At 43.5% G+C, this 27,908-nt stretch overlaps 1 long non-coding RNA gene across 2 annotated transcripts; it reads left to right on the top strand.

Annotated features, from left to right (window-relative positions):
* The first annotated feature begins 2,512 nt into the window (after positions 1–2,512).
* On the top strand, positions 2,513–26,787 carry LOC127666979 (uncharacterized). Of its 2 annotated transcripts, none has more exons than XR_007973756.1 (3): positions 2,513–2,660; positions 2,740–2,890; positions 25,631–26,787. It is a non-coding gene; the product is annotated as an uncharacterized LOC127666979 (long non-coding RNA). The 2 variants fall into 2 exon arrangements; XR_007973755.1 differs by lacking the exon at positions 25,631–26,787 and adding an exon at positions 20,538–20,620.
* Positions 26,788–27,908: the final 1,121 nt, after the last annotated feature.

The raw sequence follows: 27,908 nt of genomic DNA, 5'->3' as shown, positions 1-27,908 counted from the left end.
CAAATATTCATGTATATATGATAGGATTGTGTATGTATATGTATGATTACATATGTATGTTTATATATGTGTATATATGTATATATGACTTCTTCCTCCTCATTCCCATAAAGTATTATAACATCATTTATTAATAACTTTTTTTACTAACATCATAAGACCCCATGGATTCTTTGACACAATCTTTATTTCAATCAGTTTGGGTAAAAACACTGTTTTCTGAACTGTTCAAAGGCTATGTGGACACAGTGGTTAATTCCCTTAAGTAAGCTGTTTCCTTTTTGGCTTTTCTACAACCCTCATCAGGACCTCCACTTACCCTATAGAATCCCTGGGAATATATATTGAACCCCCGTGAAAAAGCAGCTATCACAGTATCTCCTGCCCTCAGCTTTTCAAGCTATACTGTAGAAGGTCCCTCCAGAGGCCCATATGTCTCTGGCCTGTGGTGCTGCTGGATGGAACCTTTACTAGGCAGGGGTCTAGTAGAATGAAGTTGGGTCACTGAGTGTGGGTCCTTGAAGGGATACTAGAACCCCATTTCTGTCCCCAGCATGTACAAGCTTAGTCCCCAGCTGGTAAAGCTATTTTTGGAAAGTCACGCAGTCATTAGGAGGCAGAGCCCAGCTGGTGATGTAGTTCACTAGCGGTAGATTTTTTTTGAGGGTATAGCCTAGGCCTTGTCTCTATCTAGTTCTCTCTGTCTTCTAATCAGCTACCATGTGAACAAGATGCTACCCCATGCCTCCACGCCAAAGATGAGTCTGCCCACCCCATGACAGACTGTTGTAGGCTTATATTTTTTTAAAATCTACTTTAATAAGGGCTCCTAAACCCTTCAACTTCCCTTCTAGCCTACCTGAGGCAGTGGAAAAGAAAGATTAGTAAGAAATGGGTGCCAGGCGGTGGTGGCGCATGCCTGTAGTCCCAGCACTTGGGAGGCAGAGGCAGGTGGATTTCTGAGTTCGAGACCAGCCTGGTCTACAGAGTGAGTTCCAGGAAAGCCAGAGCTATACAGAGAAACCCTGTCTGAAAAGAAAAAGAAAGAAAGAAAGAAAGAAAGAAAGAAAGAAAGAAAGAAAGAAAGAAAGAAAGAAAGAAAGAAAGAAAGAAAGAAATGGGTGAAGTAGACCTATTTAGAAATAGTTCCTTGGGGCCATTCCAGTCTTTGTTGTTGGCAGTCTAGTTGTCTAGCAGAACATCAACAGGAGTCAGCAGCTGCAGTCCAGTCCACTTGGCAATCACCACTCACAAATCATCAACGGCAGTTGGATCCAGAAGAAACCACAAGGCCCCACCAATCGGCCTGAGTCCTCCGAAGTGGCAAAAAGCAAGAATATCACGAGATGGTCTTTGGCAGGGTAGTCAAACTTTATGAAGTCATGGCAAGAGAAACCAGCAGTGCAATACAAGGCAAGCCAATGCCAGAGCCTCCTCCCACTGTTGGTGGGGTCATATTTATATTCTTTCTAAACATCACATGTCCTCTCACATGTCTACTTCAGCAAAACATCTTTTCACTTGTCTGCTCCAGTAAAACATCATATGACATAACTTAGTTTCCAAAGAAACCAGAAATTTCCACTTCAGACTGTACTGTGAAACTGTGAGCCCAAATCTTTCCTCAGGTTTGGGGCACAGTGATGCACAAGTGACTCATGCAGACTACAATGATATCTTCATCGTCACAAACTCTTCTACAGCATGCCCTTCCCCCTCCCTTATGAAGAAATGGTGACTAACTGTCCCCCCTTTGAACCAAGATAAGGTAATGGTGAATTGGTATAAGAGAGTGGGACACTGGGGGCCTTTTCATAGAAGTCTAAAAGTGGGTGTGATTGACCCAGGGGAGCCACAGGAGCAAGTGCGTGCTTGAAGACCTGAGCTGCCATGTCTAAGAAATGGGAAATGTCTCTTCAAAGCCATCACCCATGCAGAATGATGTCATTCCAAAATGGCTGCTTTGGGGCGGGCATCATCCACACTCCTGTCAGTGACCTGTTTCCCACACTCTGTAAATTGTCTCCTTAGTGGAAACAGGTGGAACTGAACTTTGTTGTATTACTAAGACCTAAGAGGATGGTAGATGCTGCCTAGTTACCTCTCCACGCAGGGAGAAAACCCTCACAGCAGTTCGGCACAAACATTTTATTCCCTGTTGCAGTAATTGCTCGTTACTAAAATCTGTTTGACACCTTATGCAAACAGTGGCTGGCTTTGTTTTATCTTTGGCAGTGGTGCAGCCTTTAACTAGGTGAGAGCCCGCCAACCCTACACGCTCACTAATTTTAGCACTGCGTAGTCACTTGCTGTGAAATCTGGTTCCCTTCCACTGGAAGGCCCAAGATTCTTACGCCATTCACAAAGGCCCCTGGACTTCCTGGGCCTTGACACAATTACTGCACTTCTGTGCTGAACACAATCTGCTGACTCACTGAAAACAGCGCTCGTTTATAAACAGGAAGCTGAGCATGTGGCCACAGACATTCAGCAACAGATGGTAATTGCTGAATGTGGAGGGGGAAAAAAAGTTAGAATTAAAAAAAAAAAGAAACTATGTTCTAAATAAGAACACCGTAACTCATGGAAATACAATCGTCCTATTGATCATTTATTAAGTATTTAAAGAAGAGGAATTTTTAATTGGTCAAGCCAAGTTGGTGAGTTGGACAGGCTGTGCATATTTACTGTGTCTCTAGATTATGTGGTTTTTGCTTTTATCTTTTCTTTCCTTTCCAGCCAGCACTTTCAAGGCCTTCACAGAAGAGAAGTGGTTTTTCTTTAAGCTTTGATACACTGCCTGCCCAGGCTGGAGCTCTCGACTTGAATACGGCGATTACAGTCTCCACCAGGGAGATACCAGACCTTGGCAGGCAGCCATACTGACCTGGTAAGCATGGATCAGAGGGAGACTAGCTTGAATCAGGCTTGTGAGAGCACAACAGAACAAGTTCCCATGGTGTTTTTCTGCCCGGATGGGTTTCTAGCAAACTGACTCAAGAAAGTTGAGTCAATAGCCCAGGAAAGACCCAGGTGATTATCTTAGGAAAGATTATATTTGGGAACTTGGCACCGACGCTGTGCTTATCATTGGGGCGGAGGCAGCTGAGTGATGTTTGGAATCTTTGCCCTGTTCTTCCATCCAATCAGTCAATGGACAACAATAGCCTTGTGCCTGGGACATTAGGTTCTTAATAAGCAGTGGCCAACGTTTTGTATTGCGTACAAACACCGTTTACCTTAGGAGGTAAAAATCGCCAACTCCATTGAGTAAATCCATACTCAGGTCTTTATCATGTGGAGCATGCACAAAGCCTTGGGGTCACTCCGCAGCATAGCATACCCTGGACATGGAAGCCCAAACACAGAACACTCAAGAGGCAGAGGCTGAAGGATTAGAAGTTCAAGGTCATTCTTATTTACCTAGCAAATTTGAAGCCGACCTGAGACACAAGACACATGGGATTCTGCCTCAAAAGAAATTGCCACTTTCTATCTATAAAATCACAGTGGGACACAAACTGAAACATGTTAGAACTCACCAATTCTTTATGGCTGTTATCACTCTGAATCACAGGATCGATTAGTTATGGCAGAGACCTTTAAGTCTACAAAACAGGAATATGTTCTTATATAGTCCTTTGTCAAAAAACCAAAAACAAACAAACAAAAAAACAAAACAAAACAAACCAACTGAACAGCAGCAACAACAACAACAACAACAACAAAATTGCTGGCTCTTGTTCTTTAGTATTATGTAAACTTCTTTTACTTTTCTCCTCTACCATTTTCAGTGTGGGTTTTCAGTCCAGGCCAAATAGCTCTTTACCCTCTTGCCAGGTCTGCATTCATATCCTGGCAAAAGAGAAACAAAAGAGAAGAAATTGCTTTTCCCCTCTAAAAATAACTTCACTTAGATTTCATCTGGCTAGAAGTTAGTCCCCATATCTTAGCCATTATCCTTATCACATCTACAAACCTTGATGCAAAAAATAAAAATTCACACCAAACCCAGACACTATTGCGGATGCCAAGAAGTGCTTGCTAACAGGAGCCTGATATGGATGTCTCCCGAGAGGCTCTGCCAGTGCCTGACAAATACAGAAGTGGATACTCACAGCCAACCATTGGACTGAGCATGGGGTCCCCGATGGAGGAGTTAGAGAACGGACTGAAGGAGCTGAAGGTGTTTGTAAGCAACCAGACCCCCCAGAAATCCCAGGGACTAAACCACCAACCAAAGAGTACGCATAGAGGGACCTGGGACTCTAGTCATATATGTAGCAGAGGATGGTATTGTCTGGCATCAGTAGGAGGAGATGCCTTTGGTCTTGTGACGGCTCAATGCCCAGTGTAGGGGAATGCCAGGACAGGGAAGTGGGAGTGGGAGGGTGGGTGGGGAAACACCCTCATAGAAGCAGGGGAGGGGGGTGGGATAGGCGGTTTGTGGAGGGGAAACCAGGAAATGGGGTAACATCTGAAATGTAAATACATAAAATATCCAATAAAAATATAAAATAAAAAGTTAGAATTCCTCTGTTGAAGGAAGAAGAGAACTGCATCGAGGGACATTTTGGAGTCCCACCTTGCCTCCCAAGGGCATCAAGGCAAGGGCATGTGAGAAAATACTTCATAGCAGCAAAGCACATGTGAATCCAAATTGTTCTTTTTACACTTTAAGTACCACGCTTCCCTCCTGTCACTTCTTTGTTCTTCTGCAGTAGCATAGCAATTAGTAGAACACCCCACTTTCTTTCATTTTATTTGGATCTTTAGTTCTAAAAAAAGAAACAATTTGTCAAGTTGGAAGATCATCAAAGCATTATTAAGAATAAAGGAAAGGAGTGGCAACTTGCCTTGATGTAGACTCCAACCTCCTCCAGCCTATCATAAGCCTTCCTCACGGTCACGTAACCCACAGTCCAGACTTCTCATTCACATGACCGCCCCGTCTGTGATCACTGTGTCATTTCCTGTCCACATCCAAAGGTTAAGGCCCTTCTCTGCCATGTGACTTCCTAGCACTCCTGCCTCATCGCTGGATTTCAGCTCCCAGCATCTGCACAGTAATTACTGTATTTCAAAACCAGCACACTTCTGGGACGCCTAATCCGTGCGCATCTTCCACTCCTTCTGTTTAGATTGCAGGGCACACTAGAAGTGTGCTTTCTGGGTTCCTAAAACAGTGGTTCTCAATGGGGGGCAAGTTTGCTCTCAGGTCACTCGACGGCACCTGGAGACATGTGTAAAGTGACATGCTTGAAAGATTATGTGTGACTAGCATCTGGTGGGTCAAGAGTAAGGATGCTGTTGCTGTTAGACAACCTGTGAGGCAACAGAGAGCTCCCTCAGGAATTATCTTGTCCAAAGCGTCTATAGTTCTGAAGCTGGCACTGACCTGGATAAGTTCAAGAGAGTTTCTGTGATGTTTAACTAACATGTACTAGCTGTGTGTTGAAATGATTTGAGCTTAATCAGAAACATAATACAATGAATATAAATGATACGTTCCATGGGTGCCTGAAATAAAGAAGAAAGTGTGTAGAGGGCTCCAAACCCGGAACAATTCAGACTTACAGAGTAGAGATAAGTGGATTCAGGACTGTCCCTCGAAAGCAGTGGTTCTCAACCTTCCTAACACTGTGACACTTCAACACAGATCCTCGTGTTGTGGTGACACTAACCATACAATTATTTTGTTGCTACTTCATAATTTTACTACCGTTATGAATCCTAATAGAAATAGCCAATACACAGGTTGAGAATCACTGCTCAAAAGGTTCGTGTATTAAACACTCTGTGTGTTTAATAACCAAGTGGGAGGGGAGGCAGTAGGGAGATGGATGGTCAAATCCACCAAACTCATCAATAGATGAGGGAAAGATGTAACTCAGAGCTAAAGCACTTGTCTGCTGTGCTCAAGACCCTGACTTCAATCCTTGACACCCAAAGCAAAATCACAGTATTGGACGGTGATACTTGTTAATGTCTGAGAGATTGTGTAACAAAGTACCAGAAGCTGGGTGGTTTGAGTGAGGGAGACAGGTTGCCTCACAGTTCTGAGGTTAACTCAGCAGATAGGCTACATCTTTGGAGTGTCAAGGTGAAATTTGCTCTATGTATTAGCCTTCTGATTTCTAATGGCTTACTAGGCATTGTTGGGGGCCTTCCCTTGCCAAGGCCTCAGTATAACTTTTTACTTCATCTCAACATGGCATATCTCTCACTCATGTCTATGCTCAAATTTCATCTTTTTTGTGTGTGTGTGAAGATGAGAGTCATGTTGAATTAATTTACTCTAGTGACTTCATTGTAACTGGACTTCCCTGTTTCAATATAGTCCTCCATTCTGAGTAACTAGAGTTCAGGACTCAAGTAGATTTTTTTTGGAGGCATAATTCAATCCCAACATTTTTGGTTATGTTTGGTTTATATCCTATATAAAAAGTCGACAAAGACTGATATATTTAAAGTACATGTCAACAAGATTCCGTGATTAAGATTTTTTAAAGTGGCTTTGAAAACGGACAGTTACGGTAGTAGTAATTAGAGGGGAGAATAGTCTATCGAAGGTTCTGTTCTTTAGATCAAGATAAAAAGGAAGTTTCACACAGCAGGATAGAACCTATAGCTAGAGGGAAGTCAAAGTTTGAGAGTGATTTATACTGTGGCATGATGTGTGTGTGTATGTGTGTGTGTTGAGGGGGTATGCACACACGTGTGTGTGTATATGTATGTGCAAGTGTGCGTGGGGTGTGTGTGTGGGTGTGTGGGTGGGTGTGGGTATGGGTGTACAGATCTTGGCTGAACCAAACGAAAGCTCCAGACCTTTCTGGTTAGATGAAGTTGGTTTTACTGGGCACACACTTATTAAATATTACTTTGTATGGAGAATACGGCCCATTGGGAGGAAGTCTTCATGTAAGGAAGCCTACAGCACAGTATTAGAGAGGACAGTGGGATGGTCCCCAGACTGGTCAATGGTGAGAAGATCTAGAATAAGGTTGGCTTTGAGGGGCTTTCGCTTACTTATGAGATTTTTGGCATGACATCCAGGATCAGCTGGTACTGAGTCCAGGAGACAGGCATTTCCTTCATTTCTTCATGAAACCCAGAACAAAATATTCACTGAGAGTTCTGTGGGACTTGCCGCTCTCCATTGTAGACATCCACAGAAGAAAGAATATGAGCAAGAAGATAAAGTTCTGCAGTGTTTTTCTGAATCAAGGAGATGAGGCCTCATGTACTCTGAGGGAAGCTAACAGGCAAAGATCTTTGTGAGAGGACTGTGTGCACTTGAGGAAACTCCAGAAATAACTGAGAGGCCCCGTCAGGGAAATAGAGAACCTGTGGTTATGCTGGAGTCAAAGTAGATACCAGCAAAATCTTGGCTTGTCTACACTAAGTTCCCTTTGTATTTGTCTTATTGGTCATCTTGGTTTTGTGACAGAATGCTTAACTGAAGCAAATGAAGGGAACAGAGGTGTACTTTGGCTTGCATGGTACTAGATCAGTAGTTCTCAACTTTCCTAGTGCTGTGACCCTTTATTTAACACAGTTCCTCATGTTGTGGTGACCCCCAACTATAAAATTATTTGTATTGCTACTACATAACTATAATTTTGCTACTGTTATGAACCCTAATGTAAATATCTGAAATTAGATAGATTAGATGTTTTTTAGGTGACTCCATCAGAAGATCATCTGATCCCGTACACACAGAGGGGTTGTGTCCCAAAGGTTGAGACTCCTGCTCTAGGGTTTAACTGCCACATCTTGGTCCATAATGCTGTCATTTTTCATGTGACTTAATTACATCTTAGCTGACCAGGAAGCAGAGACTTAGATATTACCTTCAAGGCTTGCCCACAGCAACCCGCTTCTGACAGCTACACTAAAGTGTTCAGTGTTTCCTCTCCAAACAGTGCCACCCACTGCATAACAGGTATTCAAACACATGACACTATAAACTATTCTACCCTTGGTTGCCATAAGATTGTAGTTAGTGAATAATTGACAATGAACTCAGTCAACTTTGAGATTCCCTATATTCTCAATAGTCATTTCAATATTATTCCTAAATCCAAAGTCTATACTGAGTTTTAAGGCAAAGTTTTAGCTATGAGCCACAGTAAAAAATAAAAATAAACTACATGCTTACAATATACATAGCACACAGCAAACATCCACATTCAGAAGGGGAAGAATGGAGGCATAGAAAGAAAATATCAAAGCAAAAGAATACTAAAACCTTGAAGACCAAGCACCAAACCTCATGGTCCTGTGTCTAGTATCCAGTGCTTATGGTGGTATTAGCTGACGTCATCAGGCTTGGTTTATCCCTCCCCAGTCTGAAGCTAACTGGGCTTTCTCTTGAGCCAGCTTCACTCTGTGCTTGAAGACATCCCATAATTCTAGCATCTCTGATATCCAGTAGTCTCCTCTGCAACGCAGGCTTCCTCCTCACAGCTTCACATGTGGCTTACCCTGAGGTTCCATGCAGAGACTCCAACACTGCCACACGTCACTGGGCCTCATGAGTACTCTTCTGTAACCTTGGTGCAAGCTTCCATGAGCTTGCAACTCTTACATTCTGAGTGGATGTTGCTAAGGGCTGCCGCCAGCTTCAGAGGTCGCCTGGCCCCCATTTTATCACAGCCTACAGCAGCCTCTGTGTGTCTGCATGGCTGAAGTCTGGAAACTATTTTCCTAGGTGACCCTCTTGGATCAGGGCATTACTGTCACAGCACGCTTTGTCCAGGTGTTCCCTTTTTATTGCAAGTCTTACAACTATGCTTGCATTTTCATTACATGTTCGGTAAGTTGGACTCTGACCCTCAACGTAGCTTTCCTACAGTGGTGTTAGGAGAGCTCTGTCAGATTTGGTCATCCCTGACCTTGTCTGAAGCAAGCATGGATAGTAAAAATGGGTTCACTTTTTTCTTTCAATGCCCCTAATGCTCCTTCCCCTTGCTTGTCTGCCAGCTCACAAATTTAAATACATCTGAGCTTTTTTTTTTTTCTTGACAAATTGCAAATGTTTTACATCTAATTCTTTTTCACTTTTCCCCCTGGTCATTCATTATAAACCCAGCTAAGTGCAATGAGCAATACCACGTATACTACCACTTGGAATGGTATTCTGCTCCACCATCTTGAAAGTGTCTTTGTCAATAAATTATTCCATTACTTTTAAATTCAGCTTCACTCAAGTTTTGATGATAGGCAGAGTGTAACATGACCAACCTCTAGTCCAGAAAAGAGTCTTTCCCCCCCTCTGAGCCCTTGTGAGTGTGCTGCTTGCTGGTCAGCTTTCTATGGCCATTCTGGTTATCTTAGCTTTCAGTAGAAATGGACCATCAAACTCTGCTTACAACGTGCAAGGACTTCTCCAGTTTACATCCTCAAACTCTGCCACCTAATCCCTACAGACCAATTCCAAGAGCCCCAATCTGCATGACTAGGTTTATCACAGAGACTTCCCCACTCTTCTCATGATATCATGGGTTTGAATATTTGGTTCCCAGTTGACGGTGCAGTTTTTGGGAGGCTGTGGCACAGGACCAAGATGGTAGAGGTGTAGGCCAATGGAGACATTGAGAATTATAGTCCGGCTCTATTTCTCATCTTGTCTCTGCTTTCTGGCCCATCAAAATGTAAATAAGCTGCACCACAATCTTCTGATGCTGAGGGCTGGACCATTCACATCACCACACACTCCCCACCGAAACGCATGGGATCCAAAACAATGAACCAAAATCTCAAGCTGTTTCTGTCAGGCATTTGGTCAGTGGTGAGGAAAAAAGAGATTTATTCTGCTCTTGTCTACACAGCTTGATCTCTGCCCTCCTCCATCTCTTCTGCCCTTTCTCTCAAGGCTGTAATAATCCACATAGTGAGCTCTACCATCACTCTCCTGAGGTGGATGTCAGAGGCAGGGGGATGCTGCTGTACCCAGCTGAGTAGGTTTCTTCCTTGGAATGCAGAGCTGGAAGTCCAGTCAGGATCCCAAAGCTATACCTGTCATGAAGAGAGTGTTTGTGGCGGTTGGAGCCTCCCATAATTGTGATGCTTAGTTTGTCTGGAGCGTCACACTTATTACAGAGTGGGAAGGAGGAAAGCAAAAGTGTGTGTGCCTTCTTGAATGAGGTCCTCACACTCTCTCAGGTTGTGGAGAATTCCCAGAGGGGAAGACGTCCTTGGTCTTCTTAGAAATGAAGCCCAACAAGGCAAAGCAGCTACAGAGACAGGAAGTCCATGAAGACCGAGGCTGTGAGGATGACGGACACCATGGGTCTGTATCATCATCATCACTGTCTACCCACAGGCAGACTCACTCCCTTCTCCAGCTCTATTCTGATCAAGAGGAAACCCTGGAATTCTGTTAAATTGGTCATGGCTCCAGGTCTCTGAGGCCGTCAGAGTGATGTCAAAAAGAAACTTGAAACTTAATAGCTCCATTTTTCCAATACTTCACACTAGGAGCCGGTGAGTTATCAATGTTCTTTGTGGTCCATGTTTCAGAATCATTCTCAGTTTGTGGGAAACACATATGTAAGGAATCAGCAAGCATTTCTCTTACATTACAGGAGGTCTGACAATGGTACAGGTGACACTTACCCATCCAAATGTCCGTCTACAAACTCAGCCTTGACCCTCAAGCTGTGGGCATCATACATGGAGAGACTTGATATCACATCCAGCCAAATCCGTGCTCCTGAATACATCTAGGAATTGCCTATATCTTTGGTATTGAGTTATAAAACACTGATTCTCTTTGGGAAAAGCAAGCAGCCCCATTATAGAATTTTATTGAAATAAACTGAATTAATTCTGGCATTTTTAGGGGTCCTGGCACCTACAAGCAGCTTCACAGCCAGTCCAGGGGGTGACAAGGGTGCTTGGATATCAGCAGCAGAGAGCGCATGCCCTGGCCCCACACCCCAGAGTACCAGCATGTCTGACTTTTGGTTTTGTTATTTTTTTAAATGATTTATTTATTTATTATATGTAAGTACACTGTAGCTGTTTTCAAACACACCAGAAGAGGGCATCTGATTTCATTACAGATGGTCGTGAGCCACCATGTAGTTGCTGGGATTTGAACGCAGGACCTCTGGAAGAGTAGTCAGTGCTCTTAACTGCTGAGTCAACTCTCCAGCTGGTTTTGGGTTTTTTGTTTGTTTGAGACTAGGTCTCACTATGAACTGGAACTGCTAAATAGCTGAGGTTGGGCCTGAACTTGAGCTCCCCTTGCACCTGCCTCTTAAATGGTGTGGATTACACCATTAATCCACAGGTGTGTGCCACCACACCTGGCTCCAAAAATTTTTCATGTTTTCAAATTATATGATTGGGATACAATTTATTGCCTGGCTCTAAGTGAGTACAGCATCAAATAGGAAGAAAAAAAGAAGACTGGATAAAGACCTCTGCACTCAATATCTTATCAGATCATCTATAGTTTTCTCTAAAATTTAAGAGTTATTGATTTTGTTTATAATCTTGTCTCTTCTTTCTTTCCTTCCTTCCTTCCTTCCTTCCTTCCTTCCTTCCTTCCTTCCTTCCTTCCTTCCTTCCTTTCTTTCTTTCTTTCTTTCTTCTTCTTTCTTTCTTTCTTTCTTTCTTTCTTTCTTTCTATCTGTTTGATCATGTATTTTTTTTCTTTTTTTTATTCGATATATTTTTTATTTACATTTCAAATGATTTCCCCTTTTCTAACCCCCCACTCCCCGAAAGTCCCATAAGCCCCCTTTTCTCCCCCTGTCCTCCCACCCACCCCTTCCCACTTCCCCGTTCTGGTTTTGCCCTATACTTCTTCACTGAGTCTTTCTAGAACAAGGGGCCACTCCTCCTTTCTTCTTGTACCTCATTTGATGTATGGATTATGTTTGGGGTATTCCAGTTTTCTAGGTTAATATCCACTTATTAGTGAGTGCATACCATGAGTCACCTTTTGAGTCTGGGTTACCTCATTTAGTATGATGTTTTCTAGCTCCATCCATTTGCCTAAGAATTTCATGAATTCATTGTTTCTAATGGCTGAATAGTACTCCATTGTGTAGATATACCACATTTTTTGCATCCACTCTTCTGTTGAGGGATACCTGGGTTCTTTCCAGCATCTGGCAATTATAAATAGGGCTGCTATGAACATAGTAGAGCATGTATCCTTATTACATGGTAGGGAATCCTCTGCGTATATGCCCAGGAGTGGTATAGCAGGATCTTCTGGAAGTGAGGTGCCCAGTTTTCGGAGGAACCGCCAGACTGATTTCCAGAGTGGTTGTACCAATTTGCAACCCCACCAGCAGTGGAGAAGTGTTCCTCTTTCTCCACATCCTCTATATTCATTCGGGGTATGTAAATACAGCAGACATCATGTCACAAAGTTTGTTAAAACGTGTCACAATGGCACTGTGCTGCTGTTTTTCTAATTACAATGTTCTATCAAAGTTGTTTTCATCGCACAGCTAAGAGAGGCTTCATTTTAGTAGCTACTGTTTTTCTAGTTACAGTTGCAGTTACTTAAAAGGCCACTTGAGGCAGTATAGGTAGGAGACCTAGATGTTAGACAGGAGACAGCTACAGCCCATAGGCTGCCAAGGAGAGCCCCTCTTCTTCCCAGGTCTTCCCCTCCCCCCCCATATATTTTTTATTTACATTTCAAATGATTTCCCCTTTTCTGGTCCCCCACTCCCCGAAAGTCACATAAGCCCCCTTCCCTCCCCCTGTTCTCCCACCCACCCTTTCCCACTTCCCTGTTCTGGTTTTGCCCTATACTGCTACACTGAGTCTTTCCAGAACAAGGGGCCACTCCTCCGTTCTTCTTGTACCTCATTTGATGTGTGGATTATGTTTTGGGTATTCCAGTTTTCTAGGCTAATATCCACTTATTAGTGAGTGCATACCATGATTCATCTTTTGAGACTGGGTTACCTCACTTAGTATGATGTTCTCCAGCTCCATCCATTTGCCTAAGAATTTCATGAATTCATTGTTTCTAATGGCTGAATAGTACTCCATTGTGTATATATATATATATATATATATATATATATATATATATATATACCACATTTTTTGTATCCATTCTTCCCAGTTCTTTTTTTTTTCCGATATATTTTTTATTTACATTTCAAATGATTTCCCCTTTTCTGGTCCCCCACTCCCCAAAAGTCCCATAAGCCCCCTTCCCTCCCCCTGTTCTCCCACCCACCCTTTCCCACTTCCCTGTTCTGGTTTTGCCCTATACTGCTACACTGAGTCTTTCCAGAACAAGGGGCCACTCCTCCGTTCTTCTTGTACCTCATTTGATGTGTGGATTATGTTTTGGGTATTCCAGTTTTCTAGGCTAATATCCACTTATTAGTGAGTGCATACCATGATTCATCTTTTGAGACTGGGTTACCTCACTTAGTATGATGTTCTCCAGCTCCATCCATTTGCCTAAGAATTTCATGAATTCATTGTTTCTAATGGCTGAATAGTACTCCATTGTGTATATATATATATATATACCACATTTTTTGTATCCATTCTTCCCAGTTCTTTTTTTTTCCGATATATTTTTTATTTACATTTCAAATGATTTCCCCTTTTCTGGTCCCCCACTCCCCAAAAGTCCCATAAGCCCCCTTCCCTCCCCCTGTTCTCCCACCCACCCTTTCCCACTTCCCTGTTCTGGTTTTGCCCTATACTGTTACACTGAGTCTTTCCAGAACAAGGGGCCACTCCTCCATTCTTCTTGTACCTCATTTGATGTGTGGATTATGTTTTGGGTATTCCAGTTTTCTAGGTTAATATCCACTTATTAGTGAGTGCATACCATGATTGATCTTTTGAGACTGGGTTACCTCACTTAGTATGATGTTCTCCATCTCCATCCATTTGTCTAAGAATTTCATGAATTCATTGTTTCTAATGGCTGAATAGTACTCCATTGTGTATATATACCACATTTTTTGCATCCACTCTTCTGTTGAGGGATACCTGGGTTCTTTCCAGCATCTGGCAATTATAAATAGGGCTGCTATGAACATAGTGGAGCATGTATCCTTATTACATGCTGGGGAATCCTCTGGGTATATGCCCAGGAGTGGTATAGCAGGATCTTCCGGAAGTGATATGCCCAGTTTTCTGAGGAACCGCCAGACTGATTTCCAGAGTGGTTGTACCAATTTGCAACCCCACCAGCAGTGGAGCAGTACACCAATCAGAATGGCTAAGATTAAAAATTCTTCCCAGTTCTTAACATGAGAGAAAGGTTAGAACAGGACCAACTATGCTTTCAGCATTCCTAAATTTGTCTCAGGCTTTTAAAGAAATTTTCTTTATTGTTTGACTTCAGAACAGGTTAAAAGGTGATGGGAGATATTATAGGTCTGGCCAGTGCGCTATAGACGAGGAGACTCCTTGCCAAAATTGGTGTGTTGAAATAATCTCTGTCATTTTATAATTATGTTCTACCCCAACATCAGACTAACAGGGCGCCTACCAGCCTGACCATATCATCCCAGTCACTTTGTTATGAGGGATAAGATCTCCAAGTAGAACAACTATTGTTATCACAGGGGTGAGACATGGGGCCCATTTGCCCCAAGAAGCAGATCACAGTTCTCACCCACAGAGTTAGAGAAACAAGCTATGCTGCTTTAAAATCTGATCTCCACAGGCCCTGTTTGTTCACTCTATTCCTGGATAACAATCCACCCAGCCCTGAATGAGGCAGCATCCACCTCCAGACAGTAAATGGACCTTAGGGTCAGGGACCTTATATCTGACCACCCACATAAATGTAGGTTGGAATCCTTCCCTCTCCAGCAGGGAGATGAGAAGATGACTAGGGTATTAGTGGCTTCACACATATTTTTAAAACTGCTATCTGTCTATTGAGAGAGAGAGAGAGAGAGAGAGAGAGAGAGAGAGAGAGAGAGAGAGAGAGAGAGAGAGAGAGAGAGGTATGCAGTAAATGGTCATACGGTCATACACATATATGAAGAACAAGCAAGATATTGGATATGAGGTGTCTTCCTCATTTACCCCCTGCTGACTGCCTCTAGACAGTGCCCTCCCTGGAGTTGGAAGCTTGCTGGTTTGAGCAGACTGGCTGGCCAGCAAACTCTCAGGATATACCTATTTCTACCACCACGCTTGCCCCAGTGCCAGACAGGTGAAGCCACACCTAGAGTTTCTCAGTTGCTGAGGGTTTGAACTCAGGTCTTTATGTCTCCAGAGCTAACACTCTGCCTCACAGCCAGTCTCTAGACCCCACCTCTCCTCCTTGGGGTAACCATTACTCCATTTGTGTTTCCATGCATCTTCATTTCCAGCTGCTTACTCTGGGAAGATGAGCAAGCAAAATGGATTTCAAGATCTACGGCTACTTGAAAATGTTTTAGCCTTGAAATCTCTCCCAGTCATAAGTAAAAAGCGATGGGAAAGAGACCCAGACAATTTGAGAAGTGAAAAAACAGAACAGCCAGAGACTATCCACTGTGAATGTCCAGACACTACCTGTTCTGGTTTGTCTCTGTTGCTGTGATAAACATCCTGTATCGTGAGGAAAAGGTTTGTTTCATCTTACACTTGCATGGCACAGTCCATCACGGGAAAATATCAGTGTAGGAACCTGGATATAGAACTAAAGCAGAGACCAGAGAGGGATGCTGCTTATTGGCTTGCTCTTTATAGTTTGCTTAGCTCGCTTTCTTATACAACCCAGGACTATCTGCCTAGGAATGGTGCTGCCCATAGTGGACTGCCTCGTACATGAATCACTAATCAAGAAAATGTACTATTTTTAAATATTTATTTATTTATTTTAATGTATGTGAGCACACTGTAGCTGTCTTCAGACACACCAGAAGAGGGTGTCCAATCCCATTTACAGATGGTTGTGAGCCACTATGTGGCTGCTGGGAATTGAACTCAGGCCCTCTGGAAGAGCAGTCAGTGCTCTTAACCTCTGAGCCATCTCTGCAGCCCCAGATTATAAGTATTATATAACTGATTTAGCTGTTTATAGTTGCTTATGGGTTTGTTCTTTCCTAGAGGCAGAGATCCATGTCTTTCCTTCTTTGTATTTTTTAAATGTAAAAGAGTACTGGGCATATGGTGCTAATAAATTCCGTAATATTAGTACTATAATAACACTTACTTAGGTGAAGAGTTTCAACTCTAGCACATCTGTAGGATCCTATATTTGGACAGATTCTTTCCACTTTACAGATGAAAAAGGTAGCAGGAATAGGTAGTTGCTCAACTTTAATTTGATACCAGATTCTGCACTTAATCATAATTTGAAGAAGATTTGGTTTCTAAATATTAAGTTATTTTACGAAGCATATGGTGATTCTTAAAGATAACTTCCATTTTTAGGTATGTGAATTATGATTGTAATTCTAGGTAAATTTCTAGAGGTGTTAATTTAGTATATAAACTCTTAGCTGTAAGGACAATCATTATTTCTATTTTAACATTTTTCACTGTTCCAAACTTGTGAATCTAGGTTGTTACAAATTATATATATATATATAAATCTCTGAGCTATTATTGAATTTACCACCTTCCAATATCAAATACATGATTTGATAATTATAATATCATCACCATTTCTGACATTTTAATCCAATATATTAGACTTGAGTATGGTAAGCAATATGCAGCTTCTTTCCTCTCAATAACAATGCATATGTTTTCTTTTCAAAGATAGATTCCATTCTGAGAGATAATATCTCCACTTTTTTACACTTGATTCTTTATGTATGTGGAGTTTTAGGAGGTTATCTATGGCTCAGAGTTAGGAAAACTATTTTCCTAAGCTTTGATACTCTAATCTGTTTTGGAAGCAAAAATAATACCAACATCTTTAATGAACTATGTATTCTTTAGAATTACTTGGATTTGCAGATAGCTGTTACAAGTCATCTCAACTTGAACTTTATGATGAAGAACTTCCTTCCCAGGAAGCACTGGTCAGGCCAGAGGGGAGGGAGTCCAGCGGCAGGGTATTGTCTGTCTGCTCATCTGAAGTGTGACTTCAGAAGTCCCTTTCAGTAAAAAGGTTTGGAGTAGCTTGGGAAGATTCTTCTTTTTTTCCCCCCCTTAGAAAAAAAAAAGAGTTTCTTCATTTTTCTGGTAATTGTTTGATCATCCCGTGGCTGTGCAATGTACAGTAGCTTTGGGCAGTTTGCTTCTTGTTTCTTAACAGAGAATCTTATTGTGGGAACCAGAACAGGAGACAGGAAACAGGCTCACTTGAGAAAGAATTGCACCATCTGTACTATCCTCTGCAGAGTCTCTTCTTACTCCCAAGCCACCTCCTATTTATCCCCTGGGACCACATGTGGATTGACCACTAATGACTCATGCTGCTAACCCCCTTCTCACCTCAAAGTCTAAAGTCAGTTTGGATTACCATCTCATCAAATGGTTGAGCTATGTTATTATAACTGCCCATTGGTCCTCATTAGAACATATAAATCAGGGATTGCGAAATAACAGTCAGACTCATTTGGTTTTGTAGATGGACGATGAATAAACCAATTTATACTTTTTTGCTGGTATCCTGGCACCCACATTTCTGTACTTGGTTTTCTTGGAGTACGCATGGCTTTTGTAGCAACTGGGCACTGTGATTGTTGAGGTTACTCTCTCTAATGTTTAACACTACTGCTAAGTGCTATACTTAACAGTAAGTAAGCTTTCCCAAAATGTTTAAACCTTCTGCTTCAGACCCCAAAGAAGCAATGCTAATGGAATAATGGCAAGAAATTTCAGATAGAGGATCGCAGGTGAGCTTTCAAAATATGGTGGAAGTAGCTCTGACCAGAGAAAGCTCAAATTTACTAATAGGCCTACCCAGATGGTATCTTGTTATTGGTTCTGAGATTCATTTAAGTTCTGTCCAGTGCACACATAACATGAAGTAATATTTTAAATAAAATCATTACCATACACCACTGATGATGGCTTGTCTAGGAACATTAGTGTATGAAGAAAAGCAAGCACGTAGACATGGGACCTGCCTCCCCAACACAGACAAAACTCAAATAAGCAAACAGATGCCAATATAGAAATGAAAGATGTGGCCAGGGAAGGCCAAGTTCAGTGGTAGAAGAAACTTTTTTTTCTACAAAGCCTTTCCTAACATGTAAACAGGGAAACACTTTCTTCCTCCTCTTCTCCTCCGCATGACATTCTGTTTCAAACACTGGACATCTTCCATTTGTAACTAGCATTACAAGCACTCTCAAAGGAAAGGAAACAGAAGCCAGGCAAATCCTCACAGGGATCAAGGTGTTTTTTGCTAAAGCAGTCCTGGCTTAGCAGGCCTAAAGACATGCTACACATTCCCTGTTTCTTCAGACGATGGTATTGGAAATGCAACTTCCTGCAGGCATCTGCTCTGCACATGAATGAGGCAGGTGACCCAGTTGGACTTTGTGGCAAATGCCTCTGGGCAATGCCCAGGACTGAGCAGCACTGAACAAACACAACATAATTCAGTTTTCTCAGCTTACAACAAAACCCTGATCATCTCCAGTGGACAGGGTAGAGTCATATTGTGGATAATGACAACGAGCCTGTTCCTATGGATGGAGTGTGGAGTGTATCCAATCCTTTTGTTTGGGCTTGGGTTCTGGTTCATTAACACTGGAACAGAGAGATTAAAAAGAAGAGAAGAAATAACAACAGCAAAAGGACAAAGGGAAGCAGAAATTAGAGTTAAAACTTATATAGGAAGACTGATGGTCTATGTTGTAAAACGAAACAGATCTGTGAGTCAAGGGACTGACCACAAGTTGACGTTGCTACTTGCTTCCTGCCCGTGTATCTCACCGAAGTGCTTAACCTCGCTAATCCTCGGCTTCTTTAGCTGCAAAGGGACATGATACTGCTGAATTGTTGTAAAGATCTTACACCACTACAGCTTTACAATTTCAATTTCAGAGGCAAGCTCTTTTGCTGTAGGAAGGTCAGAATGAATAGTGGGTCTTAACACCTTGTGTTGCCTCAGTTCTCTAACTGCCTTTGAATGTCCTGCTTAGATTCTCTGACCTGAGTGCTTACTAATTGTGTTTTATAGAAAAGAAAAGAGGCAAGGATATGCTTGATAGAGGCACAGTGTGGTGAGGTGGGAGGGGGCGCCTCTGCGCGTTTATGCCAAGGCATCCCTTCCCCCTGGCGGACCAGCCACATGACGGGTATAGCATAGACTAGAGTTTACTTAGGGCATGGGGAGTTGAGAAGGGAGTAGAGATAAAGACAGAGAGGGGAGAGGGGAAGAGGGAAGGGAAGGGGAAAGGAACACATGGAGGGGGGAGGAGAATGGGGTGAGAGGGAGAAGGGCAGCGAGATAAGGGGCAGAGAATAAGAGAGTAAGAGAGTAAGAGGGAGAGCAGAAGGCAAACAGCCCCTTTCATAATAGCCAGACATACCTAGCTGTTGCAAGGTAACTGTGGGTAGGAGCCTAGAAGGAATGCTAGCATTAACTATGTTTTCGTTTTTAATACTTCACACATTTAAAACATATTGTTCCTGACTCCTCCCTTGCCCACCAAACTTTATATTCTTTCTCTCTTTTCTCTCTCTTAAACAAAATCCAAAAGGGAATAAAGCAAAAGGACACATACACAGGTCCATGAGGTTTGATTTTGTTGTTGTTGTTGTTGTCCAACTACTTCTGAGTACAAGGCCTACCCTGGAATGGAGTTGGCATACCCAGGGTCACTGCCCTGACAAGGACTGATTCTTCCTCTTCCTGCATTTACCAATTGTTAGCAGCTTTCGGGTTATGGGCTGGACTTTGTACCCATTTCCCCTTCTCTGTGTGGGATTTTGTCTGTCTTGATCCTGGGCAGGTCTTGTGTGTGTTGTAACGGACTCAGAGACAGTATGTGTATCAGTCCTTTTGTGTTTGGAAGAGGGTGTTTCCTTGTGGTCATCTGCCACCTCAGGCTCTTTCCACTTCCTCTTCCACATGGATCTCAGAGACTTGAGAGGAAGGCTATGATAAAGACATCCCATTGAGGGATGAGTGCTCCAAGGTTTTTCCCTCTGTACACCATCTGTCTGTGAGTCTCTGTTAATGACATCTGACTCAAGACGAAGCTTCCCTGACAGGGGCTGAGCATAGAACTAGTGTATAAATACAGCATCATGTATTTAGGAGTCCATTTTTTTTTTTTGCTGTTTTCATTTAGCAAAAGAAGTAGGTTCTCCTCCTAGTCCCACACCCTAGCTAGCCTTGGGGTTTTGGGGACATTTTAGTAGGTCTCAGATATGGGTTTCATATCATGGAGTGGGTCTTAAATCCAATCAAGAAGTCATTGGTTACACTCACAGCATAGCAACTGGTCACTCCAGTGTTCATTCTGAACTGAATCTCTTATTTGAAAGGGGAAATGTAAAGTGGGCAGCAAAAATGATTTTTTTTTAGGCAGTCTTTGATTTCATGAGCTCCCAGATGATCTGGAAGACTGCTGCTACCAAGTGACCAGTCTGGTCTGTTGTGTTCTGCATTCATTTTACAGCATCCTCCATCATCCTTGGGAAGAGGAGAGAGTCCGTTGGCTTCCCTTTTAAAGAAAACTGTATCCCCAGTAGTACCAAGCCACAGACCCTTTGTCAAGATTGCAGCAGGCAAGTACCTTATGATAGAGGACTCTACTTGTCTACTTTTATAAGCCAGTGGTCCAGGACAGTCAGTTCTTAAAGCAGTTGGAATAAGGTATAATTCAGGTAGACATTTTCTTTGTCTATGCTAGTCTTTAACAGTTGAATAAGCTGATGGAGTGTCAGTGTCTCAGACTAATTTGATGGGGAGGGACTGGTATACAACCCATTGGGAAACATGTGCATAACTGTTAAGAAACCGATCTCTTTAAATTTCAACATTTCAGGTTTGTTGGAATCTGACTTTAAGACTAAGAGTTATTGAAAAACATTTGAAACTCACTTATGTGAAAGAAAAAAAATTGTCAAATCAGACAAAGAACACAATTTGGAGCTACCGCTCTGTGCTCAGGGATCCACTCAGTGTAGACAAACTCCCTGCCATGAGGCATGTCCCCTGGACAGAAAGAGGCTCTGGTGAGGTGGGAGGGAAAACGAAACCCTTTTAATTGGTTGACAGACAAGGGGAGACAGTCAGAAGCCAGGAAGGCTGCCAGATGTGTGGGCCCTTAATCCCTTGTGTGGGCTTCAATTTCACTTCCTGCAAGAAGTCCACATGAGCTTCTATACAATGGGCCCTGGGGTTAACAAAAGGACAGGTCATCTTAGTTCAGAGGGTGGTGGAACCCAGTAGAGAATGTGGAGGGCAGTGCTGGGTCTCCTGATTCCTGTTTGATGGGAATCCTAAGGAGGACCAGATGTCACCCTTGGGGCCACTAGATTCAGAGTGAGATAGCTACATGGTCATTGTTGGAGGAGAAAAAGTTGGATGGACATGGCAGGCCCTGCAAAACCAACAGACAAAACCATAGGGTCCTTACTAAACTGAGAAAGAATTCATCAGCAGGCAGTGTAGGTCCCATGCTCCAAGGCCAAGGCCACATGGGATCATGAGGGTACCAGATGCGATTGAGTCCCTGTTACTCTAGGGGCCATCTTGACGAAAGGAAAACGAGCATTAAGAACAACAGTTCACCCCAAAGCTCACCCCCAGACTCCTTCAGTAACAACAGTTTAAGGGTGCTGTGCCTTGGGGGATCCTCTTCCATGGACCCCAGCTGCCGAGCAAGGGAAGTCTCATGCAAAGAGCCAGCTCCAAGAGGCCATCATGTCTGCGCATCTGGATTATCCAATGAGTCAATGAAGGCCCATCACACAGTGTTTCCTAAGCAATGCCATCCATTCAGTATGTGTTTGAGAAAGTTCCCTGTGTTAGAGCACATACTAGAGAGTGTAACTGAATGAAGAATGCAGTGTGGTGCAGTCATTGCCTTTAAGGCCATCAGAGCTTAGTGGGGGTGTGGGACATCTCAGCTGAGTTTTCCACGTTCCTTGTCCACAACTTGCGTTGACAAGGCTAGCACCTACCCACCTTCCAGTTCTCAGTTACACGAGTGGAATGACCATCTCCAACTGTTCAGTATATTGTGCCTTTGAGCCCATAATAATTTTATAGCGTTTCAAACAAGTATTTGACAAATTCTGTTCTAGACTCTAAGACATTATGTTAAGCATGGTATGAGTCCCCTCACCCGCACCTTCCTTCCTCTCCCTCCTCTCCCTCCTCTCCCTCCTCTCCCCCCTCTTCTCCCCTCCTCTTCCCTCCCCTTTTCTTCCCTCCCCTCTTTTTTCTCTATTCTTCCCTCTTCTCCCCTCCCCTTCCCTCCAGTCCCCTCTCCTCCCCTCCCCTCCCATCCCCTCTTCTCCCCTCTTCTCCTGTCCCCTCTTCTCCCCTCCCCTCTTCTCCCCTCCCCTTCCCTCTGGTCCCCTCTTCTCCCCTCTTCTCCCGTCCCCTCTTCTCCCTTCCCCTTCCCTCCGGTCCCCTCTCCTCCCCTCCCCTCCCATCCCCTCTTCTCCCCTCTTCTCCCATCCCCTCTTCTCCCCTCCCTCTTCTCCCCTCCCCTTCCCTCCGGTCCCCTCTTCTCCCCTCTTCTCCCCTCTTCTCCCCTCCCATCCCCTCTTCTCCCCTCCTCTCCCCTCCCCTCCCATCCCCTCCTCTCCTCTCCCCTCCCCTCTCTTTCTCACCCTCTCTCCTTGCATCCCGGGCCCCACTACCTTGCTCACATTTCATCTTCTGTACCTGTTTGGTAAATTCCCGAGCACACACCTCTCACGGTGTCAAGGACTGGCTCCATGACACATGCTTCCAAGCTCCGAAAGCCTCGTCATGTACATTATCTCGCTGACAAGCAGGCAGAAGGGGCCGAGAGCGAGATTCCATCCTCAGGATGCGGCCCCAGCTGCTTTAAATAGAATCTGCTGTCAGAGGGCAATTGCTGAGCCAGCTTTAGGGGCCAAGTCACAGTGCAGGATGGGTGCTGTGGGACCCTGGGTGATGTTTCCTGTGAGGCATGCCCATGTGCATTGTACACATCTAACATACATGTAACACGTGTTAGCACATAATGCATATATAACACTTTAACCTTTTATATGTGTTTCACAAACAGGAGCTAAGGAGGAAACTGGAAAAGTACCAGTGAGGTCATGGGTTAGAAATCTGTCCATCAGAGATGGTCAGGGAACAATAAGCAGCTCAAGTCAGCTAATGGGGAGGGGGTGATAGTCAGCACTAAAACGGATAAAATAATGAATGGCTAGGGAGAAAACAGGAAAGGATTTTTTAAAGAAAATTTGCCAAAAAAAAAAAAAAAAAAGGTACAAACTCCAGAAGAGCAGCCATTTAGGAGGTTAGGAGAGGGAGTGGTGGGCCATGCCTTCCACATGCCCCTTGTTCTGAACTCTTTGATTTGTGGGCATATTTAAGTTCCTGGTGAAAACACAAAGCGGCACTCAGAGCACTCTCCAGCCTTATTTCTTCTTGACACTTGTCATTATCATTAAGGGGGCAGGGATGTGGAAAGCCTTAGGGAGGTAAAGATAGAGATTTTAAAGTGGCAAAGAATTGGGTCAGGCACCCCGCCCCCTCCCCTGCCTTTTTGGGTCTCTGAAAACTGGTCTTTCACAATATTAACTCTGTCTTTACTCTTTGGCAGGGACTCTACCACTGCTTGAGAGAAAGAGAGAGGGGGATGGGGGAGGAGGGAATCCAGGAATGCTACAGGTCTCCTGGGCACAAGCATTCACTTTCTCAGGAGGCTCTTCTACACTTCCTCTCTCCCAAGTCTCCCCTGCCCCTCCTCCCCCCACCACAATCGCTCTCTCACGACAAGGTGACTACTTTGAAGTCCCTCGTTGGGTCAGTATTTTCTGTGTGCAGTGTAATTTCTGTGCGGACTGGGGCTACTGTGTGTATAATAGGTTCTAAGTATTCCAAGGCATGAACTCTCATCGATGCAGATTCATCATGTTCGTTTCTGACTCTCCAAGATGTCATTTAGTGCTTTGTATAATACCAGCAGACTGTCAATACCTTTTATCCAAACTGTTAAGACCACATTATCTTAAACTACTTAGTGGCATATGTCTCCTGTTTTTCCTTCCCTTTCAAGCATGTCACAGGAATTAAAAATACTACACTGCTCCATCCAGTATAAGCTTCTAAGGATTTTATAGAAATTCAAAATGTGTGCTGTATCCAATTTATGAGCTCATCAACTTAGCATGCAGAAGAGGTGGGAAAAGGAAGCGAGCTGAAATAGAGTGAAGTTTCCCCTGTCTGATTTTCATAAGAACTTTTCAAAATTCAAAATGTATTATATGAAAATATATAGGAATATTAAAATACTTTCATACAGTGTGTGTATGAATCTGAAATTATTTATGGTAGGGTCCATGTGGAGGTCAGAGGGCAACTTGCAGCAAAGTTGGATCTTTCCTTCGCCTATGTAGGTCAGTAGGGCCAGCAGCAAGCCCTCTATCCACTGATCCCATTGCTAACACGCATTTAATGTTTGCTTGTTTGCTTGCCTGCTTGCTTGCCTGCTTGCTTGAAGTACACTTGATTGAAAAATCTTAGCCCAGGGGTTGGAGAGATGGCTCAGAACACTGGCTGCTCTTCCAGAGTTCCTGAGTTCCAGAGTCCCAGCACCCATGTGGTGGCTCACAACCATCTGTAATGAGATCTGGTGTCCTCTTTCGGTGTGTGTAAAGACGGCACTCACATACATAAAATAAATAGTAAATCTTTAAGAAGAAAGGAAAGAAAAATCTTCACCAATGGTGTCTTTTTAAAACTGCTACATATCCAAGAAGATTGAGTCTTAGCAGCGTTGTTGACAACGGAGTTGAAAAAAGTATATTCCTACAGTTTGGGGATCTTGAAGCCACAGCTGCTAAGCTGACCGACTGTTCTCGATGTATGTCCACCAGATACCTACTTCTTGTAATCTGACTAAGGCACACATATGCTCACATGTGCAATGCAACATGTACCTAATTTTCTTGCATCCCCATATCTGGGTCCAGAAAACATGTTAGGCATTAGACTGTCATGGATCGGTTGGAATCTCAACTCTCAGTGAGAAGACAGAGGTGACTTTAGTGTTCTCTACCAAGGGTCATTTTGAAGGGAGCTTTCAGTCCTCTGTCATTTAGCAAGTAAAAGGATACATTTACTTCATTTACTATGTGCACGGTAGTACTACAGCTTGTGGACATACAGTGGGAAGCACGCATCCTAGGTCTCCTCAGATGCCTAAAAGCTCAGCTCTGGCACCAGCCAGGGCTCCCTCCTTCTAGCCTCCAAAGTCAACTTGGTCACAAATCCACTTTTCAACCTTCCCCATTACTCCTGGACAAGTGGGAGTCATAATGGGGGTGGGACATGCAGATCATTTCAAAGCTTGTTTAGGAGCTAGGGATCAGGTGCCTTGATAAAGTGCTTGTCTAGTAAGTGAAAAGCCTGGACTCACTCCCCAGGACCAAAGCAAGCAAGCAAGCAACCAACCAACCAAGCAAGAAAGCAAAAAAGAACAACAAAACCCAGGCAGCTAATAGAATTTGCTCTAGAATTATCAAAGTCAAAACAAAAGTCTCTGTTTTGTCCTAGGAGCTTGCCAGAATGGGAGTAATTTTTAACTCTTGGAGTGAAGAAAAGAAAAACAAGGAGGCAAGATACTATTTGTTTCAACAAACAGAACGTGAAGTTGCTGAGGTTCCCCAAGGCCATTTCTTTTTCCACTTCCTGGAGTGAAAGTATAGAAAGATTTGATAGGATGGAAAGAAATCAGCCATGGTGGCTGGGTGTGCTCCCTCTGTCCTTCAACACTCTTCCTGTGGTGAACCCGCTGTCCTGCCTTACTGACAGGAGCCATATAGATGGTGAGTCTGTCACCACCGTCAGTCTGGCTGTACATCAAGCTTTTTGCCTGGATCTTGACAGAGGAAGACTTTTGACCCCAGGAAGAGACTTTACCCTTCTCAGTCTTGAGGTTCACATTTGGAAAAAGGAACTGAGCCTGGACGATGGCCAACATTTTCTAGCTTTCTTTACTGTCTGTCTCCTGGGACCTCTAAACTCAAGAGCATAAACTCTCAGGGAAAAGGAAATCTCAGTGGCCCATGTAGAGCTTGGACACCTTTCTGGAGCCTGTGGACAGCCAGGACCCAGATTCCTAATGGTGGAGGGGAAGGAATGGCCTGCACTGAGAAATGCCAAACAAGAATCTTACACCAAGGTTCCTCCTCTAGGCTGCCCTAGGAAGAAGGGGAGCTTCCTCCTGCCCCTCACCCTAGTGTGTTGTGCTGCCTCTCACTGCCTATCAGCACGTTGTCTTCATTTCTCTACAATTGGCCAGTTCAAGCTTAGAAGGCGGCTGACCAGGCAGTCTGACAGTAGCTGGGAAGGGAAGGGCCATGCTAGATGCAAGAAGAACTTAGGCTGGCTGCAGGGCTAGCTTTTCCTTTCTTGGAGCCATATTCCCAAAGGACCTCCCAACCAACCAGCTCATGCAGAAGGTGCCCCTGAGGGCAGTGGGAGAGCCTGACATCTCAGTCCATATGGAATTCTTCATGCTTTTGGGAAATGTTTTGGACCCTTGCACACCAACAGAAAGAGACTGTGATCTGCAATTCTAAAGTTCCTAGCCTGTCTTGTGAAGCTTATGGACTCCTTTGCATAAATATGCCAACATGCATATTGTACTCAAAATTCATAGAATATGCAAAATATGCATAGCAAGTGCAAAAATCCAAGTAAGTACAGAGATGAAAAGACATTGGTTACATTAAAATTTAATTTCCATTTTAATAAAGTGATGTACATTTTTTATTCTAATCTGTATTCTAATCAAAGTAGTGCTACATGCAGAAGATACTTTGATTCTTTTTCCAACATCTTCAATGTAACAGAAAAGGATCTTTGATATCTGAAGTGACAAATTCACAGTGACAGATACTACCACTGTGTTTGTTATCTACTGTCCAGACAACCTAGTGACTGATATAATCAAGCAGTGCTGCAGTTTCTATGGTCTGGGACTCCATGGTGGCTTAGCTCTGACTCACCTATCAGATTGCAGTCCAGCTGTGGGCCAGGACTATAGTCATCAAAAGGGTGGTAGAAAGGCTTCCAAATTACTCACGTGGCTATTGGCAGGACTCATTCCCTCACTAGCTGTTGGCCAGATGCTCAAGTTTCCTTGTCCTGTGTTAGCCATGGCCGCTGACTTCCCTATGTGAGTGATGGGGAAATAAAATGAAGGCTGAGACAGAAGCCACGATCTCTCAAGTCTGACTCTCAGGAGTAACAAGCATCACTTCTCCAGCGTCCTATGGGTCACCCAGGACCAATGTGAGGCAAGGTTCACTGGAGTGGGAGTCACCACATGGGACCGGACTACCATGTCTGCACTCCTGATAGAAAGACACCTACATTTCAGCAAAACGTAATGAAAATAAAAATACGATTTTTCCTCCAAGTCAGACTCCAACTTAACAGTGCTAGATAGGAGAACCTCATATTCTCATATCTCTGGCCTATTTCCTCTCTGATGCAATTTCTCAGCTTTATTTAAGTCTAAACAAAAAAATTCATACATTAATATTGTGAGACTATGAAAGGCAGTCTGTGGTATGGTTGAACAAGGCTTACTCTGGAGATCCAATAGAGAATTCTACAAGGGACAGAGCCACGCTCCCAGACACTAGGCTCCTGAGCACTACTCCCTCAACTCCATAATTTTGTGGCCATCAGTGTCGTAGAGCCACGCCCCAAGCTTCTAGTATTCTGGCTGGACTCCACCCCCACAGTCACCTGGCAACAGCCAGGTATGCCCTGCTCCACAGTTACCTGGCAACAGGCATGTAGGCCCAACCCACTATAAAAA

The sequence above is a fragment of the Apodemus sylvaticus genome, chromosome 16 (assembly GCF_947179515.1).
Source record: "Apodemus sylvaticus chromosome 16, mApoSyl1.1, whole genome shotgun sequence".
NCBI lineage: Eukaryota > Metazoa > Chordata > Mammalia > Rodentia > Muridae > Apodemus > Apodemus sylvaticus.
Note: the sequence above shows the minus strand (reverse complement) of the source record. Positions and strands in the feature narration are given on the sequence as shown.